Genomic DNA, 25,874 nt, shown 5'->3' on the forward strand with positions numbered 1-25,874 from the left:
GATATCTTTATTAAAATATTTTGAGAATTTTGTTTTCATTTCCTTATTCCTTATCCCTTATTTTTATTTTTAAGAATGCTTTATGCATACTAGACACTATTCCTTTTCAGACATATGTTTTGCAAATCTTTTTTCCTATTCTGTCGGGTATTCTTTCTACTTTATGGTTAGTGTTTTTGAAGCACAGTTTTTTTTTTTTATTATTTTTTTATAATTTTGATTATGTCCAATTTGTCTTTTGTTGTTGTTGTTTCTGCTTTTGCTATCCTATCTGTGGTAGTTAAGGTTGTGTTTCAATTTGATTGGACAGTGATTTTGAGTGGCTTTAGAGCTGGATATAGTTATTCCCCATGATGAGATTAGACATGGTGTAATCACCTCCACGATAGAATCTGCTGTGAGTAGTTAATCAGTTGAAGAAGAGTTGTTTTCAGGATGTGGCCTGCTTCCAATATATACAGAAAGGATCCTGCATTTGCTTAGTCTTCATCTCCATTTCCTGGACTTGAACTGCTTGAACCTGCTATACTGCCTTCCATGTTGCATGCCACTCTTAGAATTTTTGCCTTTGCCTTTGAGCCAACAATCTGCCATTTTACCTGCCAATCTTGGATTCATCAGCTTCAGAAGCCAACAGTTGCATAAGTCAAGAGAAGTTTCCAGTTTCCTCCACTGATCCTGGGAAGCAGAGTTGCAGCACAAGGTTGAGGGGTGTGATAGTTGGATACCTAGAAAAACAGTGAACCAAAAGTAATATTGCATCCTTGGAGGAGTTGCAGAAATTACTGCCACCATCAAGGACTTGAAGGATGCAGGGTTGTTGATTCCCACCACATCCCCTCTTAATTTGCCTATTTGGCCTGTGCAAAAATCAGATGAAACTTGGAGAATGACAGTAGATTATCATAAACTTAATCAGGTGGTGACTCCAATTGCACCTGCTATTCCTGATGTAGTTGCATTGCTTGAGCAAATCAATACATCTTCTGGTACTTGGTATTCAGCTACTGAAATGGCCAATGCCTTTTGCTCAATACCAATTTCAAAGGACCATCAGAAGTAGTTCAGCTTCAGCTGGCAAGGCCAACAGTATACTTTCCTAGTGCTTCCTCAGCAGTATATCCAGCTCCCTGGCACTATGTCATAATTTAGTCTGTAGGGATCTTAATTGTCTTTCCCTTCCACAAGATATCACACTGGTTCATTATATTGATGACATTATGGTGATTTGACCTAGTAAGGAATAAGTATTGATGAGTCCAGACTTATTGGTGACACATATGTGTGCTAGAAGTTGGGAAATTAACCCAACAAAAATTCAGGCACCTTCCACCTCAGTGAAATTTCTAGGGGTCAGTGGTGTGGGGCATGTTGAGATATTCCTATTAAAGTGAAGGATAAGTTATTGTATCTGGCTTCCCCCACAACTAAAAAGGAAGCACAACATCTGATGGGCCTCTTTGGATTTTGGAGGCAACATATCCCTCATTTGAGTGTGTTGCTTTGACCTATTTATCAAGTGATTTGGAAAGCTGCTAGTTGTGAGTGGGGCCCAGAACAACAGACGGCTTGGCAACAGGTTTAGGCTGCTATACAAGCTGCTCTGCCACTTAGCCCATATGATTCAGCTGATCCAATGGTACTTGAAATGTCTGTAGCAGATAGAGATGCTGTTTGGAGTCTTTGGCAGGTCCCTATTGCTGAATCACAGGAACTCTGGTAGCGTAGTACCTAAGGCACTTGACTGCTAACCAGAAGGCTGGCGGTTCAAACCCACCAGCCACTCCTCAGAAGGAAGGTTGAGCAATCTATTTCCGTAGTGATACTGCCTTGGAAACCCAAGGAGTGGTCGCTATGAGTTGGGTCCAACTTGACAGCAAATAACAACAATAGCAACATTGGTGAATCACAATGCAGATCCTTGGGATTTTGGAGCAAAGCCCTGCCATCCTGTGCAGATAACTACTCCCCTTTTGAGAAACAGCTTTTGGCTTGTTACTGGGCTTTAGTAGAGACTGAACACATAACTATGGGCCACCAAGTCACCATGAGGCCTGAGCTACCCTTCGTGAACTGGGTGTTGTCTGACCCACAGAGTCATAAATTTGGACATGCACAACAGCACTCCATCATTAAATGGAAGTGATATATAAGAGATTAGGCTCAAGCAGGACCTGAAGGCACAATTAAGTTCCATGAGGAAGTGGCCCAAATGCCTATGGTCTCCACCTTAGTCACATTACCTTCTCTCTCCTAGTCTGCACCAGTGGCCTCATGGGGGCTGCCTTATGATCAGTTGACTAAGGAAGAGAAAACTTGTTCCTGGTTTACATGTGGCTCTGCATGATATTCAGGCACCACTCAAAAGTGGACAGCAGCAGCACTGTAGCCCCTTTTGAAGGACAGTGGTGAAGGGAATCCTCCCAATGGGCAGAACTTCAAGCCATGCAGCCAGTTGTTCACTTTGCATACAATAAGAAATGGCCAGATGTATGATTGTATATGGATTCATGGGCTGAGGCTAATGGTTTGGTCAGATGATCTGGGACTTGGAAGGAGCATGATTAGAAAATTGGTGACAAAGATGTATGGGGAAGGGGCTCTCTGAATGGGTCCAAGGAGCAAAGATTTGTGTGTCATGGGAATGTCCACCAAGAGGTGACCTTGGCAGAGGAGGACTTTAACAATCAAGTGGATAGGATGACATGTTCAGCAGAAACCAGTCATCCTTTTTCCCCAGCTACTCCTGTCATTGCCTAATGGGCTCAAAAGCAAAGTGACCATGGTTTGGGGATGGAGGTTATACATGAGCTCAGCAAATGGACTGCCACTTACCAAGGCTGATTTGTCTATCACCACTGCTGAGTGCCCAATCCGCCAGCAGCAGAGACCATGATGTGGAACCATTCCTCGGGGTGATCAGCCAGCAACCTGGTGGCAAATTGATTACATTGGACCACTTCCATCATGGAAAAGACAGTGATTTATTCTTACTGGAATAGATACTTATTCTGGATATGGATCCGCCTTCCCTGTGTGCAATGCTTCTGCCAAAACTACCATTCAGGACTTAAAGAATGTCTTACCCACCACCACAAAGCATTGCTTATCCAATGTATAAGGGTGGAAACAGGTGTGGTACCACTCACTATTACCTCTAGTGACCCACTCAAAAATTTTTGTTGGGTCTGGAGATCTTTGTCCCAAAGGGAGGAACACTCCCACCTGGAGACACGATACTGATTGCATTGAACTGGAAGTTAAGAATGCCACAGGACCGTTTTTGCTTCCTCATGCCTCTGGATCAACAGACAAAGAAAGGAATTACTGTACTATTTGGTGTCATAGATTCTGATTACCAAGGGGAAATTGGAATGACATTACACAATGGAGGTAAAGAAGAATATGTCTGGAGTACAGGAGAATCCTTAGGATGTCTTTTAGTACTACTATGTCCTGTGTTTAAAGTCAATGAGAAATTACAGCAACCCAATTCTGATATGACTACTAATGGCCCAGACCCTTCAAGAATGGATGTTTGGGATACCTCACCAGGCAAAGGACCATAACTAGCTGAGGTATTTGCTGAGGGCAAGGGAAATACAGAATGGATGGTGGCAGAAGGTAGTTCTGAATATCGGCTATGACCATGTGACCAGTTGCAGAAACAAAGACTGTGATTGTTATATTTCTTCATTGTATTTGTGCATGAAATATTTTTGTTTCCTTCTGTTATGAACTATGTAAACATGGTCAATGCTTTTCAGTTGTATGTGTGTTAGTGTATCATATTAACCACAAATATGACTTATAATTGTCTTTATTTAGAGGTTATATATGGTTATGGAGATGTGTACACTGCCAAGTTGACAAGGGGTGGATTGTGATAGTTAGAGTTGCATGTCAACTTGTTGTTGTTGTTGTTATGTGCCGTTGAGTCAGACCTGACTCATAGCTACCCCTCCTTGGGTTTCCGAGACAATATCACTACGGAAGTAGATTGCCCCATCTTCCTTCCGAGGAGTGGCTGGTGGGTTTGAACCTCCAGCCTTCTGGTTAGCAGTCAAGTGCCTTAGCCACTATGCTACCAGAGCTCCATGTTGCTTGATTGGACCACAATTCTGAGCAGTTTAAACAGTTGTCATGTGGTCTCTGCTGCTGGCGGATTGGGCACTCAGCAGTGGCAGTCGCCAAATCAGCCTTGGTATGTGGGAGTCCATGTGGCTGAGCTCATGTATAACCTCTATACCAAAACCATGGTCACTTGTTTTTGAGCCCATTAGGTAATAACAGGAGTAGCTGGGGAAAAAGGATAACTAGTTTCTGCTGAACATGTCATCCTATCCACATCATTGTTAAAGTCCTCCTCTGCCGAGGTCACCTTTTGGTGGACATTCACATGACACACAAATCTTTGCTCCTTTGACCCATTCTGAGAGATCTATCATGTGGGTTATTCTCATAAGATCGAATGTTTATGTTTTGAGCAAGCAATCCATTGAAAGGGAGTTTCCTTAGGGGTGTGGCCTGTTCCCAATATATTTATGGGCATCCTGAGAAAAAAGGACAGTCTTCTGTGGATTGGGACCCTGTTGTGTTGCCTACAACTGTCCAGGAATGAACAATCCACCATTCTGCCTGGAGATCTTGGATTCATCATTTGTTGGAGTCAACAACTGGTATACTGCCTGCCATTCTTGAGCTAGTCAGGCCTTGCAGCTGTGTGAGTTGGGAAAAGCCTCCAGCTTGATGTTTGATCCAAGAACTTTGGACTTGCCAGCTTCTATAAGTGTGTGAGTCATTTTCCTAAGATATATTTCTCTCTTTCTACATATATAAAAAGAGCTCTGGTGGCATAGTGTCTAAGCCATTTGACTGCTTAACTATGAGGCTGGTGGTTCAAACCCATCAGCCACTCCTTGGAAGCAAGGTTGGGCAATCTACTTTCGTAGAGATACTGCCTCAGAAACCTAAGGAGGGGTCACTATGAGTCGGATCCAACTCCACAGCAGTGGGTTTTGTGTTATGCATATATAAGCTTTACTGGTTTTGCTTCTGTAGAGAACCCAGCCTAACACAAGTGGTCTCCACCAAAATAGCTGGCACACAGAACTTGGAATTCTAGTCTTGTCTTCCCCTAGAGCTAGCATTCTGAATTTGGAGTTCTAGCCTCCTAAACTGTAAGAGAATACATTGCTATTTGTTGAAGCCACCCATTTATGGTATTTCTATTATAACAGCACTAGAAAACTAAGACAATATAAAAGAAATTACTGCCTAATTTAAGGAAAAAAAGGTCTTTGTTTTCTTTAATTTATTTTTTGTATTCTTAGCATTCACATTTAGTCTTTGTTTCATTATGACTTAATTTTTGTATATAGTTTGGTATAAGAGTCCAAATTTATTTTTTGCACAAGATACCTACCTGTCTTTAAAAAAAAAAAAAAAAAAAAAATTATTTTTTTTTCTTTTTGAATTGTCTTGACTATGATGAAAATAATTGACCATAAATTTAAGGTTTCTTCTGGACTCTCAATTCTATTTCTTAGATCAGTATGTCTATCCTTATGCCAGAAACACCCAATCCTGATTACTAAAGTTCAATCAAGAAAATAAATAGATAACCTACAGATTGAGAGAACAATGTTGGAAACCATTTATCAGAGAAGGGTTAAATATGTAGAATGTACAAAGAACACTTACAATTTAATAACAAAAGGACAAATAATCCAACCAAAATTAGGCACAGCAATTGAATAGACATCTCATCCTAGAGAATATATAAATGACCAATGAACATATGAAAAGATGTTCAATATCACATATTATTAGGGAGATATAAGACAAAGCCACAGTGAGTTATCACTTCACACCCACTAGATGTCTGTGCTCTTATAAAAAATGGAAAATAGGACTTGGTGAGAATGTGGAGTAATTGGAACTAGAAAATCCATTTGCTAGTGGGATTGTAAAATTTTACAGATACTATGGAATATCACTTGATGGTTCTTCAAAGAGTCAAACACAAAATTACCATATGATTTGGAGATTTCACTCTTAGAAACTGAAATATCCAAAAGAATTGAAAGCAGTAATGAAGCATATATTTGTACAATATTCACTTCAACACTATTCACAGTAGCAAAAAGATGGGAAAAGCTAAAATGTCCATTAACAAATGTTTTTGTTGCTGTTGTTAGGTGCCAAACAGTCAATTCTGATCATTAGTGATTTTATACGAAAGAGTACTACTGCCCGATAGGGATTCCTAAGCTGTAACATTTACAGAAGAAAATCGTCAGGGCTTTAGTCTCACAGAGTGGCCTGTGAGTTTGAAACAGTAACCTTTTGGTTAGCAACTGAGTGCTTAACAATATGGTATATACATATCATGGAACATAGTTACTGTTGTCAGATGCAATTGAGTCAGTTCCAACTTCCACTGACCTTATGTACAGCAGAATGAAACATTGCCTGTTACTGCTTCATCCTCACAATCATTGATTTCTATGTTGAAACTCATTATGGCAGCCACTGTTCCAATCCATCTCGTTGAGGTCTTCCTATTTTTGCTGACTCTCTAAGTTACCAAGCACAATATCTTTTCTTTGGGACTGGTTCCTCATGACAACTGGTCCAAGTATATGAAATGAAGTTTCACCATCCTCATAAGGAATATTCTGTGTGTACCTTTTCCAAGATGAATTTGTTCATTCTTCTGGTAGTTCACGCTATATTCAGTATTTTTGCCAACACCATAATTCATATCTATCAATTCTTCTGTGGTCCTTCTTATTCATTTTCAGCTTTTGCATGTATAAGAGACTGTTGAAAATATCATCACATGAGTCAGACACTTCTTAGCCCTCCAAGTGATATCTTTGTTCTTTAACACTTTAAAAAGAACTTTTGAAGCAGATTTGCCCAATGCAGTATATTGTTTGATTTATAGACTGCTGCACTCATTGTGGGTCTAAGTAAAATGAAGACTTTGACAATTGAAATATTTTTCTCTATTTATCATGATCCAGTTGTGAGTTTTTTTTTTTTTTTTTAAGTGTAAACCCTACTGAGGGTTTTGATCTTCATTAGTAAATGCTTCAAGTCTTTTTCACTTTGAGCAGGCAAAATTGTATTGTTTGTATATTGAAAGTTGTTAATAAGTCATCTTCCAATCCTGATGCCACACTCTTCTTCACATCATCCATTTTTAAAAAAAAAAATATGATTTTCTCAACATACAGACTGAATAAGTATGTTGTTGTTGTTATGTGCTGTCGAGTCAGACCCGACTCATAGAAATCCCTCCTTGGGTTTCTTGTATCACTATGGAAGTAGATTGCCCAACCTTCCTTCCAAGCAGTGGCTGGTGGATTCAAACTGCCAGCCTTCTGGTTAGCAGTCAAGTGCCTGCCATTCACCTTTCCTGACTTAAAAGCATACAGTATTCCCTTTTTCTGTTAGAGCAACTGCCTGTTCTATGTACAGGTTCTATTGTTGTTGTTAGGTGCCATTGAGTCAGACCCTATGTACAGCAGAACAAAACATTGCTGGGTTGTGTGCTATCCTCACAATCCTTGCTATACCTGAGCCCATTGTTGCAGCCACTGTGTCAGTCCATCTCTTTGAGGGGCTTTTTCTTTTTTGCTGACCGGTCCACTTTATGAAGCATGATATCCTTTGCCAGGGAATGATCCCCTCTGACAACATGACCAATGTAGATTAGACAAAGTCTGGCCATTCTCACTTCCAAAGAGCATTCTGGCTACACTTCGTCCAGGACAGATTTGATCATTCTTTTGGCAGTCCATGGTACTTTCTGTATTCCTTGCCAACCCCACAACTCAAAAGGATCAACTCTTCTTTGGTCTTCTGTATTCATTGTCCAGCTTTCACATGCGTTCTGACTGTACTTCTTCCAAGACAGATTTATTCATTATTCTGGCAGTCCATGGTACTTTCAGTATTCTTTGTCAACACCATAATTAAAATGCATCATTTTTTCTGTAGTGTGTAGTGTTTCTTATTCATTGTCCAGCTTTTGTGTGCATATGAGACTACACATTCAGGTTCTACATGAACACAATTACGTGTTCTAGAATTACATTCTTTGCAAATGTTTACTGTAAATTTTTATGATCCACTCATTTGAATACCTTTGCATAGTTAATAATACACATATGAACATTTTTCTGGTATTCTCTGCTCTCAATCAAGATCAATCTGGCATTCACAATTGTATCCCTCATTCTACATCCTCTTCTGAATCTGGCTTGAATTCTAGGCAATTCATTGTTGATATACTGCAGCAAATATTTTTATATTACATTTGGTATAATTTTGCTTGTTTGTGATATTAGCGATATTCTTCAATAATTTCCACATTTCAGTTGATCATCTTTCTTTGGAATATGCACTTATATAAATCTTTTCAAATCAAGTGGCCATGTAGCTATCTTCCAAATTTCTTGGCATATACAAATGAGTGCTTCCAGAGTTAATCTGTTGAAATGTCTCAATTGGTATTCCTTCAATCCTGGAATCTTGTTTTTTGACAATTCCTTCAGGACGACTTGGACTTCTTCCTTCAATACCATTGGTTTTTAATCCTATGCTACCTCTGGAAATGATTGATTGTCAACAATTCTCTTTGGTACGTAACTTTGTGTATTTCTTCCATCTTCCTTTGATGTTCCTTACATTATTCACTAGTTTGCTTATAGAATTCTTTGTGTGTGTGTGTGTGTGTGTGTGTGTGGTTCTTCTTTGCTTATAGAATTCTTAAGCATTGAAATGCAAAGCTTGAAGTTTTTCTTAAGTTCTTTCACATTGAAAAAATGCCATGCATATTCTTCACTTTTGGTTTTCTAACTCCAGATGTTTGCACATTTCATATAATACTTTACTTTGTCTTCTTAAGGCATCCTTTGAAATCTTTTGTCCTGTTCTTTTACTTTATCCTTTTTTTTTCCCATTAATTTTAACTACTCTACTATCAAGACCAAGTTACAGAGTCTCTTCTGACATCCATGTTGGCCTTTTCTTTCATTCTGTCTTTTAAATGACTTTTTCTTTCTTCATATATAAAGTATGTTTCAAATATATTCTAGAGATGTTCTCAAAAATTCAGGTGAGATATACTGAGTCATACTTTGGCTGTCATGGATTTGTTTTCATGTTTTCAGCTTCAACTTGAACTTGTGTATGAGCAATCAAGGGTCTGCTTGACATTTTTCCCCTGGCCTTTTTGTGACTGATGATATTGAATTTCTTTTTTTGTCTCATTCCACAGATGTAGTTGATCTGATCCCTGTGTATTTCATCTTGCAAGGTCCATGTTTGTACTCATTGTTAATGTTTTTGAAAAAGATATTTCCAATGATAGGCTGTTGGACTTGCATAATTAAAAAATGTGATATACGACATCATTTCTATCACCAACACTGTTTTCCAACTATCTATCCTTCTTCTTTGTTTCCAACTTTTGCATTTCAATCACCAGTAATTATCGATGCATCTTCATTGCATGTTTGATCAATTTCAGACAGCAGATGTTGGTAAAAATTTCAATTCCTTAGTTTTTGCATTTGACATTTGGTTAGTATATAAATTTGAATAATATCTATATCAACTAGTCTTTCTTGTAGGCTTATGAATATTATCCTATCCCTGACAGTGTTGCACTTCAGGATAGATTTTGAAATAACCTTTTGAATAATGAGCTCAATCCACTTGAATTTGTCATTCCCAGTATAGTAGACTATGTAATAGTCTGATTCAAAATGACAGATTCCAGTCCATTTCAGCTCTCTAAATGCCTAAGATATAGATCTTTATGTGGTCCATTTCAATTTTGACAACTTCCAGTTTTCCTAGATTCATACTTCATGTCATCCATGGATGTTTTCACCTGTTTTTTTCCTATTTGAGGCTTTCCATATATGCAACATAGATCTGAGAAGTTTTACTCCATCTACATATTTAAGATTGACTCTACTTTGAAAATGCAGCTCTTCCTCAGTCTTATTTTGAGTGCTTTCCTTCCAACCTGAAAGACTCATTTTCTGGCACTATTCAAGACAGTGATCCATTTCTATTTATAGGTTTTCCTGTTTTGTTTTGTTTTTTTTATAAGTTGATTAAGTCTGTTTTCCTAGTTGGTCTTAGTCTGGAAGCCCACTGAAACATGACCATGCTTGAACTTTAAATATTGGTGGTATAGCTTCTAGCATCACAGCAAAGCACAAGCCACCACAATATGACCAATTGATAGATGAGAACATTAGTCAGCCATAAAGAGAGATGGACTCCTGACACATACTACAACACACATTAATCTTGAAAATATTATGCTGAGTAAAATAAGTCAGTAACAAAAGGACAAATATTATATAATCCCATTTATATGAAATACCCAGAATAGGCAAGTGTTTAAAAACTAAAATTTATTCATAATAACGGGGGATGGGCAGCAAAGAATTTGAAAGCATGACAATACATTTCTGTTAAGGGTAATGGTATAATTTTGGAACTGGTAAAAGTAGTAGTTGAACAACATGATTAACATAGTTAAAATCTGCGAACTGTATGTAGGAATGTTGTTGATATGGCAAATTTTTATAAAATATATATTTACCAAAGTGAGTATAATAATTAAACAACACTGGCAGGCCAGATTAGCTAGTGGTTCACAGCTATTTTACCCTATTTTAGAAGAACAGATCCCTGGTAGTACATGATTAAAGAGCTTGGCCACTAACTGAAACTGAACTGGCATTCAAACCCACTATCTGTTCCATGGAATAAAAATGAAGTAGTCTGCTTCTATAAAGATTACAGCCTTAGAAATCCTATGGGGTAGTTCTACTTTATCCTATAGGAATAAGACATAGGGCTGTATGAAGTATAATTGACTCGATTGTGAGGGTTTTCAATGCAGTATATACTTTTACACCTTTATACCATCTCATCTAAATGTTTATGTATTATGTCAAGTTGGAGGTCAAATATATATATATAATGTAGTGCTATTCATTGTACCATATAGAAAAATATTTTCTTTCCAAAAGAAGATAAACAAAGGGTTATATGAAAATACCACCACTCATCATGTCATACTGTTGTAACTTGCATGTTGCTGTGAGGCTGGAGGCTATCCCACCAGTATTTAAAATACCAGAATGGTCATCCATGGTGTTCAGGTTTCAGTAGAGCTTACAGTAAGACAGACTGGGAAGAAAGACAGGGCCATCCACTTCTGAAAAAATTGGTCACTTAAAACCTTATGAATAGCAGTAAAATATTGTTTGATATTTTACTGGAAAATTTTATGAAGAGCTGTGAAACACTGTCTGATATAGTGCTGGAAAATGAGACCCTCAGATTGGAAGGCACTCAAAATATGACTGGAGAAGAACTACCTTCTCAAAAGCGAGTTGACCTTAATGACACTGACAGAATAAGGCTTTCAGGACCTTCATTTGCTAATGGAGAACAACTCAAAATAGGAAGAAAGAGCTGCAAGTAATCATTAATAATCAGAACATGGAATGTATGAAGTATGAACCTGGGAGAATTGGAAGTTGTCAAAAATGAAATAGAAATGCATAAAGATCAATATCCTAAGTATTCAAAACTCACTCTCCCTGCCGTTGAGTCAGATCTGACTCACCGTGACCCCTTCTCAGGCTTCTGAGGTGGTATCTCTACGGAAGTAGATTGCCTCGTCTTCCTTCCGAGGAGAGGATGGTGAGTTTGTGGTTAGCAGTCAAACGTCTTAGGCATTATGCTTCCAGAGGTCCAGTGAGTTCAAATAGTCTTATATACCATTTTGAATCAGACAATCATATGGTCTACAATGACAGGAATGGCACATTGAAGAGGAATGGTGTCACGTTCCTCATCAAAAAGAACATTTCAAGATCTATCCTGAAGTATAATGCTGTCTGTGATAATATTCATATGCCTACAAGGAAGACCAGTTAATGCAACTATTGTTCAAATTTATGCACTAACCAACAAAGCCAAAGATGAAGAAATTGACAATTTTTATGAATTTCTGCAGTGTCATATTGACCAAACATGCAATCAATATATATTGATTATTGCTGGTGGTTGGAATGCAAATATTGGAAACAAAGAAGTAACATAGGTAATTAGAAAATATGACTTTGGGGATAGAAATGATGCTGGAGACAGTATAACAGAAGTTTTTAAGACCAATGACATTCATTGAAAACAGCTTTCTTCAATAACACAAACAGCAACTATAAACACGTACCTCACCAGATGGAAGGCACATAAATCAACCACATCTATGAAAGAGATAGGGAAGAAGGTTAATATCATCAGTCAAAACAGGGCCAGGAGCTGACTGTGGAACAGACCATCAATTGCTTATGTGCAAGTTCAAGTTGAAGCTGAAGAACATTAAAACAAGTCCATAAAAGCCAAAATATGACCTTGAGTATATTCCACCTAAATTAGGAAACCATCTGAAGAATAGATTTGACACACTAAACACCAGTGACCAAAGACAAGATGAGTTGTGGGATGACATAGAGAACATTATACATGAAGAAAGCAAATGGTCATTAAAACGCTAGGAAAAGAAGACCAAAATGGATGTCAGAAGAGACTCTGAAACTTGCTCTTGAATGGAGAGTAGCTAAAGTCAAAGGAAGAGATATTGAAATAAAAGAGCTGAACAGAAGATTACAAAGGGCTGCTTGAGACGATAAAGGAAAGTTTTATAATAACATGTGCAAATACTTGGTATTAGAAAACCAAAGAGAGGAACAGGTTTGACATTTCTTAAGCTCAAAGAACTGAAGAAAAAATTTAAACTTCAAATTGCAATATTGAAGGATTCTATTGGCAATATATTGAACAATTCAGGAAGCATCAAAAGAAGATGAAAGGAATACACAGGCACTCTGTCAAAAAGAATTGGTCAGCTTTCAATCATTTCAGAAAGTAGCATTTGACTGAGAACCAGTGGAGTTTAAGGAAGAAGTCCAGGATGCACTGAAGGAATTGGTGAATAACAAGGCCCAGGAACTGACAGAATACCATTGAGATGTTTCAACAAACGGATGTAGCTCCGGAGAAGCTTACTCCTCTCTATCAGGAAATTTGGAAGACAGCTACCTGACCACTCTACTGGAAGAGATTCATATTTGTGCCCATTCCAAAGAAAGGTGATGCAACAGAATATGTTAATTATTGAACAATATCATTCATCCCACATGCAAGTAAAATTTTACTGAAGATAATTAAAAAAAAAATAGTTGCAGCTGTATGTTGACATGGACCTTCCAGAAATGCAAGCTGAGTTCAGAAGAGGATGTGGAATGAGGGGTCATTGTTGATGTCAGGTGGGTCTTAGCTTAAAGGAAAGAATACCAGCAAGATGTTTACCTGTTGCAGTGTAGTAAATTATATGTTATGGCTTTCCTAGTCATAGTCTTTGTAACTCCTACCACATTACTGGGTGGCACCATGCAATTTTACTACTGATTGTTAAAGTTATCCACCTGGGGTATTTCTGTTGGAGCAGCACAAAGTAATCTTCCAAGAAGTTCACTCTCAGGTATATAGAATTCTGATGTTGAGATTGGTTAGTTTTGCCACTCTGCCAGACTTCAAATGAGCCCTCCTAGAGACAGAGAAGAATCTCACTGCCAGCTGAGAGAGAAGCTCTGCTGAGAGAGAGAAGTGCTGCTGAAAGAGAGAGAGAGAGATACTGCTGAGAGAGAGCGAAAAACCTTCTGCTGAGAAAAAAAAAAAAAAAATGTGCTACTGAAGAGAGAGACATTCTGCTGAGAGAGACCACCAGCTGAGAGATGGCAGCAGTGGAACCAAGAGGCATGAGACAGAGCATCAGACTTATGTGGCCCACAGAGGCAGAGGACAGGCCAAAAGGCTAAGAGCCAGAGGGACGTGTCTAAGGGCACAGCAGAGCAGAGACTGTCCTGACTGAAGTACTGTATCTTGAGCACATTTCTGAATTTGAATTGTAGCCTATTGCTTCCCTATTAAACTACATAATCTGTGAGTTCTTTGTGGCCAATGCAGTAAATTATCTAATACAGCAGAGAGGTGGTGGGTGCCATGGGAGGGATAGTTGTGTTAAGGTTGGTAAGAGGGCCTGAGGGAGGCAGCATGTCTGGCCTCATAATAACATGCCTTGGGCTGCTGATGGTGATTCTGGCTTCCTCTTGTGGAGTTAGAGGAGGTCAGAAGATGGACCTTCCTTCCCTTTAGCACCTGTGTTTAATTGACTATGCAAATATATTTTAGTGTGTGGGTCATAAGAAATTATGTATCACATTGTGAAGAATCAGGATTCCAGAACACTTAATTGTGCTCATGAGGAACCTGTACGTAGACCAGGGGAATATTGCATGATTTAGCATCAGGAAGGGCATGCATCAGGATTGTATCCATTCATCACACTTTTTCAATCTGTATGCTAAGTAAATAACCCAAGAAGCAGGACTACATGAAGAGGAATATAGCATCAGGATTGGAGGGAGACTCATTAACAACCTGTGATATGCAGATGGCATGACTTTGCTTGTTGAAACTGAAGAGGACTTGAAGCACTTACTGATGAAGATCGAAGATTACAGCCTTCAGTATGGATTGCATCTCTACATAAAGAAAACAAAAATCCTCACAACTGGACTAGTAAGCAACACCATGATAAATGGAGAAAAGATTGAAATTCTTAGGGATTTCATTTTACTTGGATCCGCAATCAACATCCATGGAAGCAGCAGTCAAGAAATCAGACGTAATATTACAGTGGGCAAATCTACAGTAAAAGACCTCTTTAGAGTTTTGGAAAGCAAAATGTCACTTTGAAGACTAAGGTGCACCTAACCCAAGGCGTGTTATTTTCAATCACTTCACATGCATGTGAAAGCTTGACAATGAATAAAGGAGACTGAGGAAGAATTGTTGTCTTTGAATTGTGGTGTTGGTGAAGAGTACTGAAAATACCGTGGACTGCCAGAAGACTGCACAAATCTATCCTGCAAGAAGTGCAGTCAGAATGCTGCTTAGAAGTGGGAACTGCCAGATTTCGTCTCACCTACTTCAATCTGTGAGAAGGAACCATTCCCTGGAGAAAGAGATAATGCTTGGAAATACAGAGGGTTAGTGAAAAAGGGAAAGACCTTCAAAGAGGTGGATTGACACAATTGCTACAACAGTGGGCTCAACCAAACCAAAGATTGTGAGGATTGATGGACAGGGCAGTGTTTCGTGATGTTCTACATAGGGTTGCCATGAATTGGAATCAACTCAATGACACCTCATAACAAATAACACCATATGAAAATATCATTTGAAGATTTCTCCCACATCATCAGACATCAAAAAATACAAATTAAAGCCATCTGGTGTCATGACCATATATCTCCCAGAATAGATAAAATTAAAACTTATGTTGCAGATATAAAGTGCATGAATATCTTGTGAGAATGTAAACGCTACAACCACATTGCAAAAAGAGTCCGGCAGTTTCAACATCATTAAACACATCCCCAGTCTATGTGCTAGCAAATTAAGTCATCAGTATACCATTAAAAGGAATGATTAAATATTTACTGAGTAAACAGTTAAATGAGTTAAAAACTTGTACAGGAATGTTCATAATTCCCCAAAACTGGACACATCCTAAATTTCCTTCAACAGAGTAATGAATAACCAAATTACAGTATATTCATACAATGGAATATTATGCAACAAATAAAAGAAAAATAGACTGACATAGCAACAAGAATGAATCATAAAAGTATTATGTTGACTAATGCTAAGTAGAAATAAAAGAGAATAAAAAGTATGCCTCAATTTACAAGAAATTAAAGAAGAAGTAAAACGATACCGATTATCCTTGAAAGGGTTGATATTGAAAGGAAAAATGCATAGGAAAATCTTATATTGTGATGAAAATATGCTAAATATTTGTACAGATGGTTGGTTAATAGATATTTCCTTAAGTATAATATTATCAAGCTCCATACTTAACATCTGTGCATTTTAATGAATATAGATTGCATATCAGTTAACAAAAGATGACATCAAGGTAGATGACAGTGATAGGAACATTATTGATTAGTTCTTATTCCAACAAAATAACAAATGGAATATATGCAGTATTTTATTTACATTTAAAAAATAATGGAATTGTTTTATTTACAAATTTACATTATTTCTTACTCTTTCACTAATTGCACTTAACAAATATTTATTCAGCACTTGCCATATTCCAAGGTGAGTTTGTACTAACTAGAATAAGTATTTATAGCAAATTATGATTTTGAAAAATTCCAAGTATTTAAAGATGTTACGTATTAACTCACTCTAAAATCTTTATGTGCTAATTTAGCGCTTTTCCTAGTTTGTTTGTTTTTTGTGTGTGTTTAAGTAAATAACTTTTTTAAGCTTTTTGAAATGTATTCTATGTTTAAGGAATATAACATGCTGAAAATATCTAGCTCTAACTTGTTATTATATGGTTTCTATTAATAATGTCAAACTTTTTGCCATTTTTCTCATTTCCTTACCTCCCACTTGATTTATACTTCTCTTTTTGATTCATGTCTTTTATTTTTCCATTTTTATCTCACCATCTTCGTGACTTTGGTTATTTTTGAATTTTTCATCTTTGTTTTATCATAAGAACAATACTTACACACATACACACATACACTCACAGAAGTATAATTTATAACAGACATAGAATAACTGAGTGTTACAATCTAAACCACCCTTCGTCAAGTTGTTTATAACATTTTTATATTGTTATAATCAAGAAAATAAAATAGCATTGTTTAAAAATGTGAGCCTTATCCATCAGTAAACTACTGACCAAGCTATCTTTTCCTCTGATGTTCAGTACTTTTATCCTTTGCTGCTTTATTTGATATATTTGTATATAGTTCACACCAGAAGACAAAATATATGATTCATATCAAGTCTGAAGCTCCATTTGAATGGCGCTTTATTTACATTAGCATTCCTAATTACTTAATGACCAATCAGATATGGTTCATTGCTGGTAAATGTAGAAACATGTTGTCTGAAGGATGTAGTTTAATTAATATACTCCTAAAAACATGTCCCTCATGACCATTGGATGTAATCATTATTTTATGTATTTAACTGTGAAATTTATATTTACTCAGCAGGCTAGAAAACAGCTTTTTAGTTGTCAAAGCCATTTAATAGAGCATAGTTAGAGTTTTAAAGGAACCTACAGAAACTTTTCAAAGCAGTTACCTTTTTAAAATATAACCACATTCCAATCAAGTAGCTGCATTAAAAAAAAAAAAAATTACACCTAAAGTGCTAGCATCATAGCCATAAAACAGGAAAGGAGGAATAAATACATGAAGGAGCTCATTGTAATTCCGCCCTTAATAATGTAGGTGTAGGAGGCTCACATTCTTCTAAATCACTGAGATTATTTGGATATTTTTTCTCGTGATTAATGATTTTGAAAATGACCTCATCTCAAGGGTAACTGGTGATTTCTATTTTTCCTCCTCCTACTTATTCATTAACAGTGACCAAATTAGATAGGTTCTGCTTCCAGAAAGCACAATGTTCAAAAACCTAAACTTATGGCGTGAGTGAGGAGGAAAAGTGTATCTCCTTTCAAGCAGAGTCTTACTAATAGTAGACTCTAATCATTATAACATGGGGGGCAGGGGTCCAGGGTTATAATGAACATACTCAAGAAAAGTAATTTGCAATGATTTCAAACAACCGATAATAGATTATACTGTGAACAATAACCATTATGTAGAACTTTCTAGTATACCTTCATGAATTCACAGATTACTCATTGTTCATAGTTTTCATTAGAATGTGAATCATACATTTACGGCAACAGATACTTCCCGACTACTGTTCTTACCTCAGGTGTCAGTCAATAACTCAGCATTTGATCCTAAAATTTTTATTCTCCCTTATTCCCTGAAGATGCTTACTTACCTTATCTCTTTTCTTATAACAGTGCACTTTCATTAGTGCACAGACAATGGTTATTTCCTGTTTGAGGTGCTAACAGAAATGATAATAACAGTAACTACTGATATTATAAGGAATGCTGGTGGCACAATACTTAAGCACACACACACAGACACACACACACTAACCGAAAGGTCAGAGTTTGGAACCTACCGGTAGCTCTGTGGGAGAAAAGGCCTCGTCCTCTGCTCCTGTACAGATTAACCCACAACCATCCAGTAGATTCCCACTCATAGTGACCCCGTTGGCTGTTCAAGGCAGTAAATCTTTACAGAAGTACATTGACTCATCTTCCTTCTGTGGAGCACCTGGTAGATTTGAACCACCAATCTTCTGGTTAACAGTTAAATACCTGTAAAGATTACAACTAAGGAAACCCTTAGTTGGGGTAGTTCTACTCTGTCCATTAAAATCACTATAAGTTGGAATTGACTCTATAGCACACAACAACTTTGATATCTATATCAGTCATATTACTGCAGATAACATTTTGAGGCATCATTATGTGCAAAATGTTTTTGTAATCATTTTTCATGCTTTGATGTGTTTACTTATATCCATCTACTAAATTAGAGATTATTATTATTCCCATTTTATAGATGAGAAAATTGAAGTATCAAAAATTTTAATACCTGTCCCAAGATGACATACAGATAATAACAGATGGATCAGATTTAATACAAATATAAATTAGATTTAGAAGTTATAAATATAAATTTTTGGAATTTTGAGGAATTAAGACTGCACACTAATTCACTAGGTACTATTGTTGTTCTGCACTAATTAGTTGATTCTGACTCATAGCAAGTTCCTGTGACAGACTAAAACTGCTCCATAGGGTTTCCTAGCCTGTAATCTTTATGGGAGCAGATCACCAGGTCTTTTTGCCTGTGGGTTTGCTTTGTGGAGAACTTGACCATTATGCCATCTACTACAGAGTTACTTGAATATTTACCTTTGATCTTTATAATATCATCAAAATTTCAGGTAATAATTTCAAAAGCAGAAATATTGAAATACTTGTAAACACTCTATGGACTGCTGCTTCCACAGTAAACACATTTTACTTAATTTTTTTCTTTGTATCATCATGATTTGAAGTCTATTGGTGGTTATGCTATACTTCTCATTCCAACTGCTTTAGTCTGAGCATATACCAGGTAGGGTTTGTTGGCCTCGACTTACATGTTGCAGAGCCAGGCATCTGAGAGCCCTCTCCATGTGTTGAACTCATGCTTTCATTACAGTTTTTAATGCTCTATTTATTGCCTCACTGGAGATTCCTTTATTCCTCCTTTCTTCTCAAATATCCAGTCACATGCAGAGATACAGAGAGAAGGATTAGTATTTGTGTACAGTTTGAAAAGTATTTTCTGTCCTAAAATATATCAATTTACTCTAATAAACAGAAATAACTAAAAGTGGCTTCATTATTTAGAAATAGAATTTAACACCTAGATAGTTCTATGAAATGTGGGTCACCTTGAAATGTCATTTAATAGTGAAAGGAGCTCAGATATTTGGAACCAGACATACCTGTGTTCAGTTTCTAGTCACATCACTTACTATATGTGTGACTTTGGACCACAGATTGAACTGTACTAGGTCTGCTGTCCTCTTCCCTCCTTTGCTCTTCCTTCCCCTTTCTTTCTCTTCCCTCCTTTTCCCCCCTCCTTTCCCTCTCCATCTCTCCCCTCCACTCCCCTCCACTCCTGTCTTCTCTTCTCTTCATTACTTCCTTCCTTATTTTCTTTTTATTTTTTATTTTTTCCTTTTTATCATAAACCAGAACCAAGCCAGTAGCTAAGGAGTCAACTTCAACTCACAGGAATGCCATATGTGTCAGAGTAGAACTGTGCTCCATAGGTTTTCAGTGGCTAATTTTTCAGAAATGGATTGTTAGGTCTTTCTTTTTTGCCACCTCTGGATGTACTTGAACCTCTAACTTTTCTCTTAGCAGCCAAGTTCATTAACTGTTCGTACCACTCATGCACTGATGACTCTCATTTTCTGTTACAAAATACAATAACCTTTTCAAAATAAGGATTAAATCAGGGTCTTTACATACACATACACACACACACACACACAGAGAGAGAGAGAGAGAGAAAGAGAGAGAGAGAGAGAGAGACATGGAGAGAGAGAATAACAACATTACTGATACTGAACAGGTGCCCAACAACTGACAGATATAGTAAATGACATTTTTCAGAATGGTCTGAGTGAAAAATGAGAAGGAGCCTTGGTCTCACTTAGATTTAATTTAACCAACCAATAACTGAAAACTGAAGGAATATATAGTAAAGGACCAACATCAATGACAATGACAATAGCAATAAATATAGCAATAACCAACATTTACTGAATATTCATTATGTGGGTTTGAACTACAGAGAACTTGACCATTATGTCATCCAAGCTACAGTTACTTGAATATTTACCTTTGATCTTTATAATATCATCAAAATTTCAGGTAATAATTTCAATAACAGAAATATTGAAATTGAACTCTACATGGGTTAAGTAACTTAATCCTCACTTACCTCTATACTTGGAATTATTGTTAGCCCCATTTTATGGTCTATGTGCAGATTCCTCATGAGCATATCTAAGTGTTCTGGAATTCCTATTCTTTGCAATGTTATCTAGAATTTGTTCTGATCCACACAGTCGAATTCTTTTGCCTAGTCAACAAAAAGTACGTAAACATCTTTCTGGTATGCTTTGCCTTCAGCCAATATGAATCTGACATCAGCAATAATACCCCTGATTTCTCCTCTTCTGAATTCAGCTTGAATTTCTGGTAGTTCCTTTTCAATGCATTTCTACAACCATTTTTTAATTATTTTCAACAAAATTTTACTTGTGTGTGATATTAAAGATTTTGTTTGATAATTTCCACATTCTGTTGGATTACCTTTCTTTGCAATGGGCACTTAATTGTGCTTGTAAGGAGCCTGTACATAGACAAAGAAGCTGGCATTCAAATAAATGGATAGTTCATGGTTTAAAATCAGGAAGGGTTGTATCATTTCATCATAATTATTCAATCTGAAAAATTGGAGAAACTGAACTCTATGAGGAATAATGTGGCATCAGGATTGGAGGGAGTCTCATTAATAACTTGTGATATTCAGATGACACAACCTTGCTTGCTAATAGTGAAGAAGACTTGAAGCACTTATTGATGAAGATCAAAGACCATAGCCTTCAGTATGGATTACACTTCAATATGAAGAGAACAAAAATCCTCACAACTTGACCAATAAGCAACAACATGATAAATGGAGAAAAAATTGAAGCTGTCAGGGATTTCATTTTTCCTGGATCCACAATCAACACCCATGGAAGCAGCAGTCAAGAAATCAGAGCTAGGAAAATCTGTGGCAAGGAACCTCTTTAAAGTGTCAAAGGACAAAGACATCACTTTGAAGACTAAGGTGCACCTAATCCAAGCCATGATATTTTCAATCGCCTCATAAACATGTGAAAGCTGGACAATGAATAAGGAAGACTAACGAAGAGTTGATGCTTTTGAATCATGATATTGGTGAAGAATAAGTGAAAGTGCCATAGACCATGCCAGAAGAACGAACAAATCTGTCCTGAAATAAGTGTAGCCAAAAGCAAGAATGGCCAGACATTGTGTCGTGTACTTTGGTCATATTGTCAGAAAGAACCATTCCCTGGAGATGGATATCATGCATGACAATAATGTAGAGTGTCCATAAAAAAGGGAAATGCACTCAAAGAGATTGATTGACTCAGTGGTTGCAACGACAGGGTCAAGCATAGCAGGGATTGTGAGGATGGTGCAGGACCAGGCAGCGTTTCATTCTGTTGTACACAGGATCTCTAAGAGTCAGAGCCAACTCAACAGCACCTAACAACACCAACAACAACAACGATTTTATGGATGCAGAAATGAAGGCTAAGACATAAGTAGACAAAAGTTACATAAGTAACTTGCCACAGGTCATCCAGGATGAGGGAGTTGGGATATGGACACAAGAGTTTGTCTTTAAAGTCTGTGTTATACTAAGAAATTTCAGGCTTCCTGAATCCAAATCTATCTTCTTTTCACTGTCACAGATCACTGACAATATGACGCAGCTCACTATGAGGAATCAACAAGAAATGCATTATCTGCCTTGATACATGTGCATGTATATGAACATGTGCATACATGTATCATTTGAGTCTTAACTACATGAAACAGAAAGTGATTGGAGCTAACTGGAACTGGAAGATAGTTTATTGGAAAGATAGGAAGATATAATGGACACAAAATGGCGCCATAGGCAAGAGAGGCAGCAGGAGCTTCAGTCAAGGTCAAGCAGCAAGAAAAGTCTGTTTTAGATGATGCGTCAGATGTCTCCATTGTCATGACAGAGCATCAACGCCGCTGAACACTGCCGTAACCACTGAATGCTGCCAGAAAAATGAATGCTGAAGGAAAGATTAAGAGTACTAAGCGAGGCTATGTAAATGACTAAGAATAAATCTTTTATTAACATTCTACTTTTCAAGGTGTGGGGAGAGAAGGTCCTATCTCTGCCTTTCATCATGAAATTTCTCTCAATCAGGAAAGGGGTTTGGATTCTGGGAAGCCAAAGAGAACAGACTTCTTGCAGCAAATATAGATAATTCTCCCAATTAGGAACTAGAAATGTCACTTACTCAATAAAGTGCTTTTTGACATATGCTGATACCTTGAAGGTTTTGCTTCTAGTTTAGCAAACAGCATTGAAAAATTTTAAGGGAAGTATAAATGAAATTCCATAGCAATATGAAGTTTATAGATTTTTTTTTTTAAATTGAGAGACAATTAGCACTTTTTAAAAAAGGACAACTTAAATTGGAATTTTAAAGCTGTCCAAATTTAGATGACATTATATTTGTGGATTTAGATGATACATATAAGTAGGTTATGTCAGTTGAGGTAGTAATCTATCCTTTATGAAAACTTTGGATGAAATAAGAGAGCAAGAGCAGTATTCTACTGAGCTCAGACTATTTTGAGCTTTTTGATGCATCACATGTGGTCCTAAGAATGAATAACCAAGATATTAGGAAATATTCTGATGTTGAATTATTGTTTGATTTTCTTTTGAGGAATAAAGGAACAGAGCACAGCTCTGTAGGCAAGAGTATTTTTCCTTGAAGAGAATTGAATTTTCCTCTGTTAATCTTTCTTGGTTAGGAAATGAGGACATTGGAAAGAGGGCTCTGGCCTTCTGGGGTGGAAAGTCTTTTATTTCTAGGGTAGGGGGATAATTGGCCCAGAAATTGTGAAATAATCTGCAGTTTTAATGTGTGTGTGTGTGTGTGTGTGTGTGTTTCAGCTTTATTGAGGTATAACTGACACAATTAATGACACATATTCAAAGTATACAATTGGATGGATTTTGACACATGTTGTATATGTATATGTATATGTATACGCATATGTATATATCTCTATGAAAACATCACCACAATTAACAAAATGAACATACCCATCATCTCTACACATTTTCTCATGTTCCTTTGTTCTTCCTTCCTCACCACTCATCCCCTTCCCTATGTAACCCCTGGTGCAATTTCTATCCAATTTTATTACATCTTCTAAAGCTTTATATAAATGCACTCATATAACATTCATTCTTTTTCATCTGAATTTTTTCACTCAGCATAATTTTTTTGAGATTTCACCCATTTTCTTGTGTGTATTAATACTGTATTTCACCTTTTTATTGCTGAGGAATATTACTTTTCATGAACATAGTACAACTTTTTTTTCTAAACATTTATCTGTTTATAGATATTCAAGTTGTTTCCATTTTTTTTGTCTAGTATATATAATGCCATGAATATTCATGTATAAATTTTTGTGAGGACATATGCTTCCATTTAGGAGTAGCATAGTCATGTCATACAGACATGAAAGGTATGTTCATAATGGGTGTTGCCCTGTAGTTTCCTTCTATTTTTGGAAGTGGTCATACCATGTTAAATTTCTACTAATAGTATATGAAGCTTCCATATTTTCATCAGCACTTGGTATGATTGACCTATAGGACATTTGTCAAAACCTGTTGTGGTTGTTGTTAGGTGCCATCGAGTTGATTCTCACTCATAGTGACCCCATGCACAAAAATATTGGCACATTACTATTAACTAACCTCCACACTTTGTTCATATTGCTCTAATATTCTCTTAGCATCCTTTTTTATCTTTCAAGATTGCATTTAGTCTTGATATCACCTTAGCTTCCTCTGGTCTGTGATAATTTCTAAGATACTTATCGTGTATTTTATGGGTTTTGGGGAATAAAACCATGGACAAAAAGTGCCTTTCTCAATATAACACATAAAATATACATGCAACAACATGATTTATTACTGATGATGCTAACTTATGTGTCCAATGTCACTTGTCAGGTTTTTTGGCTATAAAGTTACTTTTTTTCCCCTTTTCACACTCTCCTCTTCATAAGCAAGTAAAAAACACCTTCAATGTGTGGGCAATTAAGCTGAATCCTTTGAAGGGGAAGTATTTATATAAATTGGATTTCCTCTGTAGAAGAGATTGACAGTCTCTTTTTCTCCATCTATTTATTTATTTATTCCATCATATTTTGGTTTATAATACAATGGTATATTATTTACTTTGTACCTCACATTGTTCTAAATTTGGCCATTGGGAGGTTTTTCAGGTTGGCTCTTATGTTCTTTTATGTTTTAAGCACTTTTTATATTCTGGTACTAATCAATGCTCCAGGCTCATCTTTTATATTGTCTAACCCATTTCTATAATCAGCCATTTCTGCAAGGAATCTACTTCCTTCAGTGGAGAATAGAATTGTAAATCAACATCTGGATTCTTGGTGTGCTTATTGCTGATGGGGTGCTGCTGCTTCTAGTTACTCTCAGCAGAAAGAACAAGGAAATATGTCTGCATAGTAACTCGTGTATATACATATGATCATTTTGTATATCTATCTGTATTATATTAAGCTGGATGTGAGTTCCTACTGATGACTCTGACTATAAATCAGAATCACTTGATTCATTGTAGCGTTCTCTCTTTGCTTATCTGTAATCTCCCTCTATTAAAATTTAGAAACCTAGTTCCTATCATTTGACCTCCATTTTCTTATTTAATCAATCTCATCATTCATGTGCATCAGTTTGAGAACTACTAACCTGTATTACCATGATAAAAAATTTATCAAATAGAATACACTGTTATGGATACCAAAAAAAAAAAAAAAAAACCTCACTGCCGTGGAGTCAATCCAAACTCATAGCAACCCCTCCTTGGGTTTCTGAGGCCTTATCTCTACAGGAGTAGATTGCCCAGTCTTCCTTCTGAGGGGTGGTGGGTGAGTTTGAACCACCAGCCTTATGGTTAGCAGTCAAATGTCCCCTGAACCTCTTTTCATGAGACTATCATATATATGTCACAAAATAATAATAATAATAATAATAAAAACTCACTGCTGTTGAGTCAGATCCGACTCACAGCGACCCCTCCTTGGGTTTCCGAGGCAGTATCACTATGGAAGTGCTTCAAGTAATCCTCACTTTCAGCAAGCAAAGTTGTGTCATCTCTGTATTGCAAGTTGTTAAGGAGTCCTCCTCTGATCCTGGTGTCAAGTTCTTCTTCAAGTAGTCCAGCTTCTTGGATTATTTGCTCAGCATACAGGTTGAATAAGTATGGTGAAAGGATACAACCCTGACACACTCCCTTCTTCATTTTGGTAGCATAGTGGCTAAGGCACTTGACTGCTAACCAGAAGGTTGGCAGTTCAAACCCACCAGCCACACTCCTCGGAAGGAAGATGGGGC

Source organism: Orycteropus afer, unplaced genomic scaffold (assembly GCF_000298275.1).
Source record: "Orycteropus afer afer isolate SDZICR_OR568_19922 unplaced genomic scaffold, OryAfe1.0 scaffold00017, whole genome shotgun sequence".
Lineage (NCBI taxonomy): Eukaryota > Metazoa > Chordata > Mammalia > Tubulidentata > Orycteropodidae > Orycteropus > Orycteropus afer.